Source organism: Cannabis sativa, chromosome 7 (assembly GCF_029168945.1).
Source record: "Cannabis sativa cultivar Pink pepper isolate KNU-18-1 chromosome 7, ASM2916894v1, whole genome shotgun sequence".
In the NCBI taxonomy this organism is placed as follows: Eukaryota; Viridiplantae; Streptophyta; class Magnoliopsida; order Rosales; family Cannabaceae; genus Cannabis; species Cannabis sativa.
In genome coordinates, this window is record NC_083607.1 from 9,366,195 (window position 1) to 9,382,562 (window position 16,368).

The window sequence follows — 16,368 nt, forward strand, 5'->3', positions numbered from 1 at the left end:
TTTTTTAAAAAAAAAAGTGAAAAAATTATTTTTGCGTTGTTTTTATGTTGATGCCATGAGAACCAATATTTTTTTCTTGAAAAAAAAGTGAAGAATAGAATCTGATAAAATGTAAAAAAAAAAAAAAAAATCGTTAAAAAAGCCTAATTTTAAGTAATTTTTCTGTAAATTTTCTTTATATATATATACTAGGTTGAAGTTACGTGCAATTGCACGTATACTTAGTTATATTTTAGTTCTCTTTTTTAAATATTATAATTTATAATTTTTATAATATATAATATTATTGATAATTTTTTTTTTGAATGGATTGATAATTTTAGTGCACTTTTTAAAATTTTTAGGTAAACAAACCATCTCATTTTAAAAAGAAATTAATATATAATATAAAATAAAAAAAAAAAACAGTGTGTAAAGTTTCAAAAATAAACTCTTCATTTTTGTTTATAATTTAAGATAATTATAAGAGGTGTTTCTAATCTTGTATTGCTTTAGTGACTAATCTTATTAGTATAATGAAACAATAATTAATAAATAATAGTAAATATTCCAATAAGATAATTGTCTTTAACTCATTTCATTTTCATGAAATCCGCTAAGTACATAGACTCAAGAATTAATAGTCCTGTTATGTGAAAATATTGTGCAAATTAAAGAAATAATTATCATATCAGTAGTCACTCAAAGAATGTATTTTCACCTGTAACCCCTAAAAAAAACAATGAGTAAAAAAATAACAAAGTGAAGGTAAGGATAAGAGCATCAACAAAAAGAAAGGGGACTGATATCTTTCAGGAAGCTTTAAAGAGATATGCTCATATCTTTATCATTTTGCTGCTACAAATCTTATGAGACAAATCACTCAATTAAATTAGGATCGGAAGGTACAAAATAATTCTTTAATGTAAAAAAGTTTTAGCTTCAAAATATTAGATCAATGGGTTTAACCAATAGTAGGTGTAAGATAAAAATTAAGTTGGCTAATGTATACCCACACCACATGTATTTGTGACTATATATTTGTGATCGCAACAAATCATTAACCCATCAAAATGAGACATCCAGGGACCCGTATTGTAAGCAGATACAAATATTTAATGCTCAAAAGGGGAGATTGATTCGTAGGGTATCTACACTCAGGCCTTCCTCCATCAGCTTCCTCACCACTTCATCAAACACAATCCGGTTTCCACTGGGAGTCAGATGCAAACCATCTCTGCAATATTTGAAATTAATTAGTACATATATCATCATTCAATTTCAAAATTGTAATAATGTCACTCATATGTATCATCATATGAAATGTTAAGCATAAGAAACACAATATAGAATGAGATGATCCATAATATGAAAATATCGAAAACAATCAATAACAAACATAACAATCAATTTCCATGTTTTGAAACTCGCCAAAAACATTGTAACAGACAGCGTGGCCTTCCTTATCAACTCCATGGCTGAAAACAACCTTATCCCAATCAGAACCAAGATCTTCCTCAATAAGGTAATCGATTCCGTTCTCCTTGCGCCACTTGACGGTGTTCTTCAACATGGTGAAAGCCTCCTTAACTTTGTAATCTCTAGCTTTCAGGAATTTCAAGAGGGTCACGTCACTCCTGTCATCGGCGAGAAGGGGAATTCCCCAGATCGAAACCTCCTCCTGTGGGACACACACTTCTTGTTCTTCCTTTTCTTCTTCCTTCTTCGGTTCCTCCGTCTCTGTTTTTGCTGATGAGCTTGCCTCGTCGACTGGGGCAGGGGTTACGGATACGACGGATTCTTCGATTGCTTCCACAGTCTTAGCGCCATCGTCATCCACAGAAGCAACCTCGGTCACCACAACTACAACCTTCTCTTTCTCTTTCTCTGTTTCAACCTTCAAAGCCTCTTGATCAACAGTTTTCACCTCTGTTTTTGCCTCTCCCTCATCTTTCTTCTTCTCTTCCTCCTTGGGAGGCCCTTGTTTGGCAGTTTTCTCCTCTACTCATCAAACCAAAAAAAAAGCATTCAAAATTTGTTAGATTGAAAAATTTAGATTTAAGTGAAAACATTCACTATCGATTGAAAGAAAAACTCACCACTAAGAGTTGTTACCACTAAGAGTTATAATTAACCACTTAATCGAGAAGATGAGCAAAGCGAAGTAGTGTGAGGAGGTAATCCCCTAACAGTGGTGTGAAGATAGTAAATTTGGTAAATTTATGTTAGTTGTGACCTAAATTTATCGATTAAGGGTATGGCACCAGCGAGTTCTGGTGGAATGGCCATTGATAGAGAAGTAGGCGTACTGCAAGTGTCCACAAACAATATTTAAAATTTGTAACAAAAATCAATGAATGAAAAAGAAGACTACGAAGAAGAAAAAAGACTTACGGAGTGTAAAGCCATTGCGTTTGGTTGACCGTAAACCAAAGCGAGAGAATTGGATTTGATAATTTGGGAATATAGGGTTTGTTAGAGAGATATGTGGCTAAGATGATTTTTTTTAATTTAAAAAAAGATTGTTTAATTTTTTGGGTTTAATTATTGGGTTTATTTGTCAACGGGAGATCAAACCTAATCGTTAAATTTAACAGAATATTCTTTTATTTTTAAGTATATTCTGTTAAACCAGGAAATGTTAAACCAAGAAATGCCGTTAGATAGGCACTTTTAATATATAAAGATATATTATTTTTGTTTGAATTGCTCAAAACTAGTAATAATCTAATTGGAGGTTATGTTAAATGTTTAAAAATACACATGTCTATATGTAAAAATAAAAAATTAAATTAAATTCATCTAATTTTTTTTTATAAATTAATATGATATATTTTTATTTGAAAATATTTGTTGTGTTAGTTATTTTTATATATAAAAAAAATCAATAACATTTATGATACATTTGAAAAACAAAAGAAAAAGAAAAAAAAAATATGAGATATTTCTTTAGAATTAAAATAAAGACTTACGGTACAAAAAAAAAAAAAGTAAAGATTTTTTTTAAGAAAATAAAATAGTAAAATTTGTAAAGAATTTTTTTTTTTCTTTCTCCAATTACTTTTTAATTTTTTTTTTTTTTAAACAAAATTCTGACATTGCTCACTAAGTGACATCCCAACGCGAAAAATGGCGCGTCCTCTCCCATCAGCAGCAGGCGGGACCCACACACATCAGTCATTCTCTCTCCTAAAGTACCTGACACCGTATAAAAGTAAAAGAAGAAAAGAATAAAATAAAAAAAAAAAAATTGTATCCAAATAAAAAAGTAAATCAAGAGACTTTTTAGTCTACTTTTGTAAATTTCCCCTATATAAATATTTATGTTGCTAATATCCCTTTTCTAAATAATGACTAACAATTACTTACCAAATTCACAATTCTCATTGACCATATGGATAATTTTTACACATAATTATTCATATCAAGTATTCATAAAAAGTGATAGTGTTTCTCAAAAAAAAAAAAAAATCGATAAAGTTGTTCTGATCAATATAAGAAATTTTACCACAAAAAAATTATCTCTTATCTAAATAAGAATACACAATTTCTTACCAAATTCACTATTTTATATTGATCATATTGATAAAGGGAAATTTCAATTTTTGACCCTAATAATACAACCTATATCAAAATTTATACCCCTTTATAATTTGTACAAATTTAGTCCATTAATTACATGAACTTCCCATTTTACCCTTTTTTTTTTAAAAAAAAAAAAAAAAGCTAAAATCTGAAAGTGTATTTCTCTCTCTCTCTCTTCCCTCTTCCCTCTCTCTCTCGTGCACCACTCTCTCTCTCTAGGAAAAAATTGAAAAATTTATGAAAAACCGAAGCTGAAATCCGTCCCACACGATATTATTTGCTGTTGCATGGTTGTTTTCTCGGTGGGTGTTGGTGGAAAACCGAAGCACAATACAACATCACTCAAGAATCTTACACCATTATAATGGGTAAGTTGCATTTTAAGCATTTTGTTTGACTTTATGTAGTTTAAAATTGTTATACGTGTGTTTATTGTTGGAACTGCTGTTTTTTGGTCTGAAATTGTTGAGATCTGGCAGATCTGGTTTTCAGTTGATTTCTGGGTTTTCCTGTGTTATCGATGATATGTCGATGATATGTCGATGGTTTGTCAATGATTATAAAGGAAAGGTCAGTGACGACCATTATCGACGTTATGTCGACGTTATGTCGACATGTTGTCGACATCATGCAACCAATTTTGGGATTAACTATTTGTCGACATTTTGTCGACAGAATGTCGACAACAAGCATTTTTTGTTGTTTTTGAGAAGTTGTCGATATTTTGTCGACATCATGTCGACAAAATATCGATGCAATGGAAAAATACCGTAGATAAAACATAAACATAAACATAACATTGACAGAAAATAAACTTCATTAAAAATAACAAAAAAAAAACATAAAAAAAAAACAGAAAATTAAAGTTCATAAAAATTAAAAAAAAAAACATTAAATAAAACCCACAAACCATAACATAAGAAATTATTTTTTTTTAAATTCTTTGGCTTGTGGGTGAGCCTTGCAATACTTGCATAATGTTCCAGGCTTCACCGGTTTACCGTTGAAGATGCCCAGTTTGCAACGACGGCATCCTTCGGGGAACCCAGGTGGTGGAGCCGGCCATTCACCAGTTTTTGCAAATTCTCTTTCAAGTTGCATGAACCTGAACTCGTTACCGTTTCGCTCTCTTTCGAAAGCTCGAGCGGCGTCCAAAACTTTCTGCATTGCAGGAGTAACTATGCCAACATCCTCCTCCTGCTTCAGCTCCTCAGGAGTTAGGATGGGGAATTTGCCGTTCTTTCTTGGGGCCATATTTCAAACTTAAGAGAATAAGAGAAAATTTTTAAGAGTAAGAGATAGGTAGAATACAAGAGCACTTATGAATAAGATTTCCCTTTGCTTTTATAGAGCAGTAAAAATGTTGGGAATGTATGAAAATTTAATGGTCATTAAATGCGTAACTGTACAGGGGAAAACGCATGAAATGGCGTATTTGTCGACAGAATGTCGATACTATGTCGACATCTTATCGACAACATGCCAATTTAGTGTCACTGCTAACACATTTGTCGACGACATGTCGACTTCATGTCGATATGTTGTCGATAGGACACGTGTCTGACATGCAACGTTTCAGTTGGGGAGGGTTGTTGGGAACGTATGTAAAATTTATTAACATTTAATGTGCAACCGTTTTTATTGTCGATATAATGTCGATGGTATGTCGATAGTATGTCGATGACGAGCATGGTTGTTGTTGTTGTCGATTGTATGTCGATATTATGTCGACACAATGTCGACAATCGCGTCCTAATTTACGGTATTGTGCTTCTCGACATTATGTCTATTGATATCGATGGGATGTCGATGTTTATTTTTTTGGTGTTTTTTCCTTTACTCACCTTGTTTTTTTGGTTTGCAATTGCGGGAGACAAAGTGTTCCTTGTTGTATCGTACGATGGTGTTTGGTTATGTGAGAATTATAATTGGATCTACAAAGCAAATAGCGGCTTGACGTTGACGATTACAACCGAGACAACCCTACAAGAACTGCGACAAATTTTATATGAAGAGTTGGAAGTTGATCCGGTAGCGTATGATTTAAAGTTGGAGATTTGTTCCTTGTACATGAAGGGAAAAATGGTTGCGCCATAGGTTATTAAGAGAGAACGCCAACTGAGAACGTTTTTAGAGATGAGGGCAACAATGTCAAATACAGAGTTTATGCCATTATTCGTGACCAAGGTGAGAAAAGTTGGGAATTCGGAGCCTACGCCGCCTACTAATCCTCTCCCTCGGAGTGTGGTAGGGTCTTGCGTTCCCGAAACAGATGTTGGGATTGGTGTGAATGAGGAGGTTCCGCCAATTTAGAGGTTCCGACCAATTTTGATGTTCCGACCAATGTAGGGCAAGAACAAGAAGCGACAGGATTTCATCAGTTTGAAGAGTTCGATACACCCTTCTACAATAATGATCCTATTGTAGATTTGAATATGGACGATGACCATGATTTAGCAGTCGATGAACCCGTAGCGGGACCATTGTTGAGGTTAGAGTGTGTACCGAGTAACCAAGGTACACGGCGAGAACGACAACCTCGTAGTGAAAATCGCACTACACACGGAACTAGCGATAGTCGACCGGGCGGGCGAAGAACATGCTCGTCATGCAACGTTCTCAACGTTCTCCTCTTTCGAAGTTTGTACCAAGTTCAAAGCTCCCATGTGGACAAAGGAAGATATAATGGAAAATCATGAGCTAACTACTTGTTTACAAAGTAAGGAAGCGGGGGTGATAGAGCTTGGTAATTTTTATGAAAACAAGGAAGAAGCCGAGACAAGTTGTGGGTAGGTTTGCCCTTAATAACAATTTCGAGTGGATGGTGAAGAAGTCATCCCCTGATGTGTTGTACGTTACATGCAAGGCTCCAGATTGTAAAGGGAGATTGAGGGGGAGGAAGAAGATGCAGTCTGACAACTTTGAGGTCACTGTATTTCACAATGAACACACATGTAACTTGAATGCGAGACGTTCGGATCACGCGTCAAGCGGCACCATGGGTAGTTGGCCACCTTATTAAGGGGAAGTACACCCAAGACGGAACTAAGTACAAGGCTAAAGACATACAGAGGGACATGTTTGACAACTACGGTATCAGTATGAGTTATGTGAAGGCGTGGAGGTGCAGGGAGATGGGACTTACGTATGCTAGGGGTACGCCTGAGTTTTCATACATGAAGCTTCCTGGGTACTTGTACATGCTGGAACAGAAGAATCCAGTAGCATTACTGACTTGTACTTAGAGGATGAGCGGTTCAAGTACTGTTTTATATCACTCGGTGCATGTAGAAGGGGCTTTTCTTTTTGTCGTCCTGTTTTGAGTATCGATGGCACCTTCTTGAAGACGAAGTACGGCGGTATAATGTTAGTTGCTGTGGCATACGATGCGAACAACCAATTGTTGCCGGTTGCTTATGGTATCGTTGACAGTGAGAATAACGACTCCCGGACGTATTTCTTACGAAGTTGAGGGTAGCAATTGGCGTGGTTGAGAACTTAGTGTTTGTGTCGATAGGCATCAAAGCATTGATCATGCTGTTGAACTCGTTTTTCCCGAAGCAGTCCACTGTGCATGCTATCACCACATTGTTATGAACGTGAACGCCAAATTCAAGACTGATGCTTTTCACAACCAAATATATAATGTTGCTTACGCATGGTCGAAGACTGAATGCGATAGAGAGTTCGAGAAGCTTAGAAAGATGAATCCGGCCATCGCTGCATATGTGGAGAGTATAGGGTTTGAGAAGTGGGCTCACCCTTATTGTTTGGGCGATAGATACAACATCATGACGAGCAACGCTGCTGAAAGCTTCAATAGTGTCACGAAGAGTTCAGAAATATCCAATAACTACTTTGGTTGAATTTATCGTGTTCACACTCCAATCGTGGTTCGCTGATCGCCTCGAAAATGCTGACAAATGTGCCACCCCTTAGGCCACGCTCTTCGAAAAAACTTGGCAAAAATTCATGAAAATGCAAGGTACAGGCGCGTCCAACGAAATGGAGCCAATTTGTATAACGTTGGTAGGGGACCTAACGGTGAAAGAGGTGGTGATGTGAATCTAGTTGAAAAAACATGCACCTGCGGCGTGTTCACGTTATTGAAACTCCCTTGCCTTCATGCATGTGCCGCGGCATTGAAAACGAACACAAGTGTGTACACGCTTTGCTCACCTTATTATTCAAAAGAAACGTGGAGGAAGATTTACGATGATACCATCAATCTCGCTGGTGACGAGGATGATTGGGTTCTCCCGTAACACATCAAGAATATGAAAGTTGGGGTACCCGTGGAAAAGAAGCCCGTAGGTCGTCCAAGAAAAAGCAACGCCGGAAGAAGACGGAGAACCGTTTCCGTCCGGTGATAAAAAAGGTTACGTACCACGAAACCGCAGCTCGCCGTGGTGCTTCGTGCCACAACGAGCAACATGCAAAGCCCGCATCTGAGGCGTCTTGTACGTATTCGTTGGGAAATTTGATATATTGTAATGACGCATATTTTGTCATAGTTATTTTTGTTGAGGTTGAATATTTTTCAAATATTTTAATTATTTTTAGGTTTAATAGTTATTTTTGTTGAATAATGTTGATATTTTATATTTGAAACCACGTATAATTATCAAAATTTGAACGAAAAGAAAATCTATATATACATAACTGTAATGTTAATTACACAAAATATACAATGTCCCAATAATTAAAAATATAATCAGCTGACATTTTGGTAAAATAAATCGACACACCACCGTTGACGAAACATGGCTATCCGGTACGGCGTCACATCGGTCAATCCACGCTGCATCATGAGATGCTCCACATACTCAATGCAATACACGCCACAATCACCACTAAATGCAAAATAAAATGTAAAGTCAGTCTAACGTAAAACATATTTTAATACTATAGTACTTTTTTATCGCTATGTACCTGGTTGCTGACTTCGGAACTAAGTCGTGAGTGGCTCGACTCGCGTGCATTTTTGGAAGCACCGTGATGTCACCGTTAGCTAACGCCATGATCTGGTTGTTATGTGGAAATTCCCCGGTTGCAAGGATTAGCGAGGGCAGCAGTTCTGACCAAACCTTCAAGATGGGTTCCATGGCGGTCCAATGACGTACGCCGGAATCACGGTCGTAGACATTAATTTTCCACAGCTCTATGTCCACTTCAACTGTGACCCAGTGTCTTGCCGTGGGAAGGTGCAGAACGAAGTAAATAAACTCGTTACCCCTCCATCTCTCAAAGACTTGGGACTGTAATTACAGAGAACAACGAAACAATTAACAAACCATAATAATCTTCCCAAACAATTAACATTTAAAATCTTACTAAAACAATACCTTATGAAACCCTGTGCAGTAGTCCAGGATATATTCCTCCCATCTAAAGTTTTTCCTCGGACCCTTGTGGCTCGTCCATGCACTGCTGATCATGGCGGTCACGAATGTGGAGAGAATGATACCCTTCTGAGGAAATGTCAGTGGATAGTCGGTGCGTCGCCTCCTCAGCATATGCATTGCTGCATCTATATGCTGCCAATAAACGGAAATGTCAGTTACACAAAAAAATATATTAATTGCACATAAAGTTGTAAAGTGAAGTAATATTATAAAATACTTTACTTACGTCATCTGTAAGCCATTCCTTTGGTGTGAGCATTATCCAAAAGAATGACGGACCGTAATCACTACTTCTCAAATCCCGAAGTTGGTGGTTCGGAATGAGTCCAACACACCACTTTCGGAAAGTGGTTAACAATTTCTCGTCCGTGGCTCCGGGGGATCAAAAGTCGAAGATGGCCTATGTCTCCTCTTCATCTCCGTATAGTCACCGAACCATACAGAGGCTTTCTCTTCCTCTTCCGACTCTTAACCACTTGCGGGTTGTGCCTCTATGGACAGAATCTCACCCTGCGACTCGGTGTCATGTACATGGATAAGAGGTTGTGCCTCGATCGGAGTCGCTGGAGCTCCCTCATAAGGATCGTAATCGTCGGGGAAGACCTCATCCTCTTCTACTGGGGGTGAAGCAGCTGGTGGTGGGGTAGATGGATCTCTTTGGGGCCTCCGTGCCGAAGCTGTCGTTGGCGGACGATTCAACATGGCCAATATGTCTCTGAGCTGCTCCATAATTACGTTCTGACCACCCTTCAGCTCTACATGGCTGGTCTCGTATGCCTTCTTCAGCTCGACATGAGCAGCATACAGACCCTGAGTGTCACCCTCGATCCTATCCAACCGAGCCACTAAATCAGTGTACTCGGCACCCCGAACGCCTGATGAAGATGGTGCACCGGGCCGAGGTTCGAACCGTGGCACGAAAAAATATATATCAAAAAAATACGGTAAGCATACGATAATTCCACAATGTAACAAATATCACAAAACAAAAATAATAAAAAATGAAGACATAAAAAAAAGTTCCAAAAATTGGTACCTGAGTGTCTCTTTCCGAGTGTACGGGACCCGAGTCTACGGTACCGACTACCGCCTCGGCCTCTCGTGTCATCCACGGCATCATCAACCGTGTTCTCCACACCATCGTAAGAAATTGTCCTCACAAATGCCTCCTCCTCTCGTCCGTGGAAGGAGCCCCTTCACCACTTCCAGATTCGTTTATGGTTTAACAAATATCAAAATAAAACCATTTAGCATTTATTACAAGCATTTATGTTAAATAATTATTCGTAACATAAGTGAAAATCATACCCGTCTAGAAAATAATGCGCCGACGTCTTTCTTCCCAATATCGCCTTTGCTCGTCCACTAAGCATCCCTGGGAACCGAATCCCGTGGTTCGTGCCATACCTCTTGCCAACCTCCAAAATGGCCTCGTACGCCCAATATTGGACCGGCAGTGCGAAGCCATATGCCGTGTATTTGCACTCGTGCCGAACATCCGAACTCGGCTTCTTCTCGTAGTTGGCCTTCTCGTTTCAACATGTCTTTCCGAAGCGAGTGCATGAGTCCGGCGAATGAGTGCTTCCCCCAAGGAATCCGAAGAAGAACTCGAGGTCTTCCACATATCTAATGATGTGAGGCGTGAACAGCGCGTTGGCCTCGCGGCCCAGAAGCACTGACTCCACAAACAAGCACAAGCCGAGCTTGTACAAGTCTTCCGGGTTCATGCACTTTGTGAACTGAAGTTGGAGTGCTTCTGTCTTCACACTATCGACCGGTTGAAATATTTGTTGATCAATCGGTCGACCCCGAGCGCGCGACTCGCGCAGCCTTCTCCTCTTCTGTTGGCCCCGAGGAGAAGTCCAAACCCGTAATGAGTGCAAACTCCAGCACCCCGAATCGGACCTCCTTCCGACCAACATAAAACCTCATCCTCAACTCCTCCTGAGCATCCACTTTCATTTTGTGGAGCATCAGCTGGTGAAATAACACCGAGGAGAATGTCAGTGGTACGGCATTCCAGAAGCTCCCGAAACGGCTTTCCTTCGCCGTGTTGTTAAGGTTGAACTCCTCAAACCGAGCTTTAATTTTGGCAAAAATTCCAGTGCCCCTATATGTGACGCGGCCAGTGAAATGCTCGGGTGCTGGAATAATGAGTCTGGGAGCCATCTGAAAAAACAAAAAACAAATCAATATAACTGCCACAAAAATTTAAAAAATAGTCGACATAACATCGACATCATGTCGATATTCTGTCGACATTATCAAACAGTAAGTATACAAAAAAATTTGGTCGACAAACAGTCGACATACTGTCGACATGTAGTCGACATTATCACAGAAACAGTTTAAAATAACATTGTGGACAACATGTCGACAATCTGTCGACATCCTGTCGACATGTTGTCGACATTATCAAACATATGTCAACTACATAACAATAGTCGACAAGATATCGACATAAGGTAGATATCCTATCGATATTATAGACCTCCACTTTTATTCCAAATAAGGTCGACATCCGATCGACATACCAATGATATCCTATCGACATACACTAACATATATCAACTACATAAAATAGTCGACAAGATATCGACATAAGGTAGATATCCTATCGATATTATAGACCTCCACTTTTACTCCAAATAAGGTCGACATCCTATCGACATACCAATGATATCCTATCGACATACACTAACAACACAGACTCAAACACTTCCAATCTTGTCGACATTATATCGATAACCTATAAACAGAAACCTATATATGTCGATATCCTATCGATATCCTATCGACATTTCATCGATAACTACGTAAAAACACACAAACACCATTGAAACATATCCAACATATACAACCTATCACAAGAAAGAGCACAAAATATACAAAAATTCCACTAATTTCAACAGCATGCAATATTTCACATCCAAATCTATTAAAAAATTAATTTTTTTTTGAAAAAGAAAAACTTACCTTTGACTGAGCTTTGTGGTGGTGGCGACGGTCCGTGGTTGTGGTGGCGATGGCCTGTGTTGGGTTTGGACGAGCACGGGTACTGGCGACGGCCTGTGTTGGCGACTGTTCGTGGTGGTTTCCACGAGCACGGGTCGAATTCAAGACCGAGATAGATAGAGAGAGAGAGGGAAAAATCGAGTGGGAAGAAGAGGGTTGTTGGGTTCGGCGTCTGCGTGGTCGTCGTCGTCGGGTTAGATTTCGTTGTTCGGTTGTTTTGTTTTTGGGCAGGGACGAAGAGGAAAAGTCGGAGAGAGAGTGGGAAAGACAGAGAGAGAGGGAAACACAGAGTGGGAAAGAGAGAGTGGGAAAATTAAATGGAAGGGGTATTTTGGGTAGAATTTGAAAATAGTGGAATTGTTTTGTATAAATTAGTAAGGGGTATAAAATTTGATATAAGATATATTATTAAGGGCAAAAATTGAAATTTCCCTTGATAAATCAATAAGGTTGTTCATAAAATAATATTATATCACTTTAACGTGAGCGGCAGGATTCGAACCTGCGCGGGCAAAGCCCACATGATTTCTAGTCATGCCCGATAACCACTCCGGCACGCTCACTTGATGTTGGACTCTAGAGATATTATGCATTAATTAATTACAATTATATTTATGTTACATTTTAAAATGATATATAACAAGCTGGAGATGCGGGGTATCGATCCCCGTACCTCTCGCATGCTAAGCGAGCGCTCTACCATCTGAGCTACATCCCCATATTATGTTTGTTATCCAAACTAGTATTTATTAAATTAAAATATATTGAGTACCGATTCAGAGTAACAAATTTGAATATTACTTAGGTTGTCCTTGGTTATCTAGAAACTAGGAACAGTCGGCACTTCCTTTGCGGTTGTTTATAAATTTTAAAAATTATATATGAAAAGATTATGTGTTTAATTTTACTAAAATTGATATGGTAAAATACATCACATAGTGTTTTATATGTAATTCCAAAAACTAACATACATATATACATTTTTTTTAGATGAATAACCTTATAAAACACCGCTCTCTATTCTTCTTTGCCTGATCGTAATGCATTATTGCTATATCCTAGTCATTCAAAGTCAATGTTACTAGCGTATTTTGAGAAACAATTATGGGACCTTCCATCCCTCTATCATATTATATGTAATATGTTTTTTTATTGTTACTTCGCTACTATGTTTATTTGCATTACTTCATATTGAACAAAAAAAAAGTTATTAGTTGAACTATTTAAATCAAACAAATTTCTTTTTGTTTTTTTTTTTTTTTGAAGGAAAATCAAACAAATTTCAATGGCTAATTAATTAGTACTAATAAAAATATTTTAGACAAAAAATAGAATAAATAATTTGAAAAAATTAAGAAATAAAAATATAGATAAATTTGTTTAAAAATATTTTAAGTAAATAAGCTTGAATATGAAAAAAAAAAAAAAGTGAAAAATATTATGGTGACGTTTGGTAATACTTTCTTAATCAGTTTTTTGTTTTTAAAATTAGAAAAGTGAAAATATTTTTCAAAAACATGTTCTATAAAACTGTTTTTACTTTTTAATTTTTTAATTGAGAATCAAAATTTTAAAAACAAAAAAAAAAGTTACTTTCAATATTTTTTTAAACTTTTTTTCTTAATCAATATTTTGAACTCCGACCAAATCCGGACCCAAAAATCCCCCACGACCCTATGCTGAATCTGGCCTCTGACCCGAACCCGAACTCGAATCCGACCCCGGACCTAGGTCCGACATAAATAAAATCGAAAAATAAAAATAAAAATAAATTTTATAGAACACACTTTTATTTTTTATTTTTAAAATTAAAAAACAAAAGTGGCTACAGAATGCAATTTTATTTTTCAAAAACAAAATTTTTGAAAATAAAAATTTTAATTTCATTTTATAATTAAAAACATAAAAAACAAAATTATTACCAAACGACACCTATATCTGTCAAATCTAATCACATCTAATTCTGTTATCTTAAATTATTTATTAGTAAGAAATAGTATTGATTGCTCTTTCATACAAAATGAAAAGATATTCCTACAAATTAAAAGGTGGTATTTTTTTAAAATAAAAAATATTATTGATTATTAATAATAATTACATTGACATATCCAAGCAATGATTAAAATATTAATAAAAGAAAAGTAGAAAGAAAATTATAAATTTATTATATGAAGTGAGTTTAAATTAACTGGCACACTCTTATCTAAAGAATAATAGACTATGTATAAAATGAAAAGATATGTCTACAAATTAAAAGATGGTACATTTTTACAAATAAAGTACAATATTTACTCGGTTATACAGAATAAATTAAAAAATAATATATGATTGATAAAAACTATTTTTTTTTTTATTTTTATTGATTTTTTTATAACTAATTTTCATTAATTATTCACAATAAATATATTAACATTAGGGGTGTTCATCCGATCCAATCCGCACTTTTTTGGTCAAACAACATCCAATCCGCACTAAGTGCGGATTTCATATTTTGGATCCAATTCGATCTGCATAAGAGTTTAAATCCAATCCAATCCGCAATAGTGCGGATTGGATCGGTTATTTTGGATCAATTATTTTTTTAATAATAAATTATTTAATATTTCATAGAAAAAAATTAAAAAAAGAGTATTGTTTCTTAATCTCCAATAATAATCTATTTCCATCTCTATTTATGTACAAATTAAACCAATATACAATTATATATATATATATATATATATCAATGTATATATGTACTTATCTTTAGATTTACACTAAAATATATATGTATCTCTTACTAAAATAACTAAGCTAGTATACATATATTTAAATTTATGTGTATATGTCTATGTGAATAAGAATTATTTGTCTTGTATTTTTTATTATAAAATAAATAAAATGCACCAACTCAATATGTTACTAAAAGAAGTTTGTGTTTTTTTTTTTGATTAATATATATTATATATTATAATTTTTTAAAAATATGTATAATTAAGTGCGGATTGGATTGGATCGGTTACTTTTTGAGGTCAAACAACATGCAATCCGCACAAGTGCGGATTTTGGATTTTTCAATCCAATCCAATCCGCACAAATGCGGATATCCGCCTTTTGCAGATTGAATTGGATTGGATCGTGCGGATTGAATTGGATCGGATACTTTGTGAACACCCCTAATTAACATATCCACAAAGCAAGAGTCATAAGTTAGATTAAAAAACAAAAAGAAAAAAGTGGAAAAAAAAAACACTACATTATTAGAAGTGAGTTTAGATTATATGATTAGCAGTATATAAATAAGGGATATTGGCGGCTAAACCACCTAAACTTTACGGTTTGTAACACTTAACCACCAAAACTGAATTTTTGGCGGCTAAACTACCTAAACTCTGGTTCCGTTTTGCTCTGCACACCTCCGTCCAAAAATCACCGTTAAGTGCCACAGTGGACTGTCCACGTGTACACACTTGTACACGTGGCAAATTTTTAGTGGTCCACATAATATTAATTTTTTAAAAAAATTAAAAATATTATAAAAAATTAAAAAAATCAGAAAAAAAATTAAAAATATTTTTTTTTACTTTTTTTTTTTTCTTTTTCCTTTTCTTTTCTTTTTTTTTCTTTTTTTTCTTCTTCTTCGTTCTTCTTCGTTTTTCTACAGGCCCTCCATCTCCGCCCATCCCAGATCAACAAACCCCCAGCCACCATAACGAACCACCTTCACCAGCAGCTACCAAACCCCCATTCGCCCAAATCGTACCAGCGATCCCCTTCCTCACAGTCATACCACCACAACAACCACACCTCCACCACCATCACACTACAACCACCACACCACCACCATTATCACCTTCACACCAAAACTAACCACCTTTAGCAGATCTAGATAAAAATTTATATATAGGGCATAGATTATAGTTTCACTGCTCCAAACACCAAATGATTATCATCCACACAACCAGAGCGTTGAAATAAACACCAACCACTTGCAAAACAAATCTTTCTAACATTCACATACATATAACTAATCCATCTAAAAACAAATTTCAGAAATGGAGTACCTGCAAGCATCAGACAATGTAACATTGCAAAAAATCGGAGAATTTTTTTAAGAAGCAAAAGAAAGCTGCTTTTGTTTGGAGCTGTAACTGCATAAAAAAGAAGAAAAAAAACAAATTAAAAATTAAAATTAACAAGAAAAAATAAATCGAAGAAGAAGGAAAAGGGAAGATTATGTAAACCTTGAGGGGAGAAGGGAAATGGGTTTTGGAAAGAAGAGAAGAAGAATGGCGGGAGGGGCAGAGAAGGTAATTAGTGTGAAGGCCAGGCAAAAGGGCAGTGGTGCAATCCATTTTCTCCGGTCTCCAAGAGGAAGAAGAAGAAGAATGGCAGAAGAAGAACA

At 36.1% G+C, this 16,368-nt stretch overlaps 1 long non-coding RNA gene and 2 other non-coding genes across 3 annotated transcripts; all 3 read right to left on the minus strand.

The window, feature by feature from the left end:
* Positions 1-892: 892 nt before the first annotated feature.
* On the minus strand, positions 893-2,379 carry LOC115715750 (uncharacterized). The gene is made up of 2 exons (XR_004011432.2): positions 2,079-2,379; positions 893-1,980 (listed from the first exon to the last, which is right to left on the minus strand). It is a non-coding gene; the product is annotated as an uncharacterized LOC115715750 (long non-coding RNA).
* A 10,086-nt stretch (positions 2,380-12,465) lies between these two features.
* TRNAS-AGA (transfer RNA serine (anticodon AGA)) lies at positions 12,466-12,547 on the minus strand. Its single transcript has one exon. It is a non-coding gene; the product is annotated as a tRNA-Ser (tRNA).
* Positions 12,548-12,629: 82 nt separating this feature from the next.
* On the minus strand, positions 12,630-12,702 carry TRNAA-AGC (transfer RNA alanine (anticodon AGC)). Its single transcript has one exon. It is a non-coding gene; the product is annotated as a tRNA-Ala (tRNA).
* Positions 12,703-16,368: the final 3,666 nt, after the last annotated feature.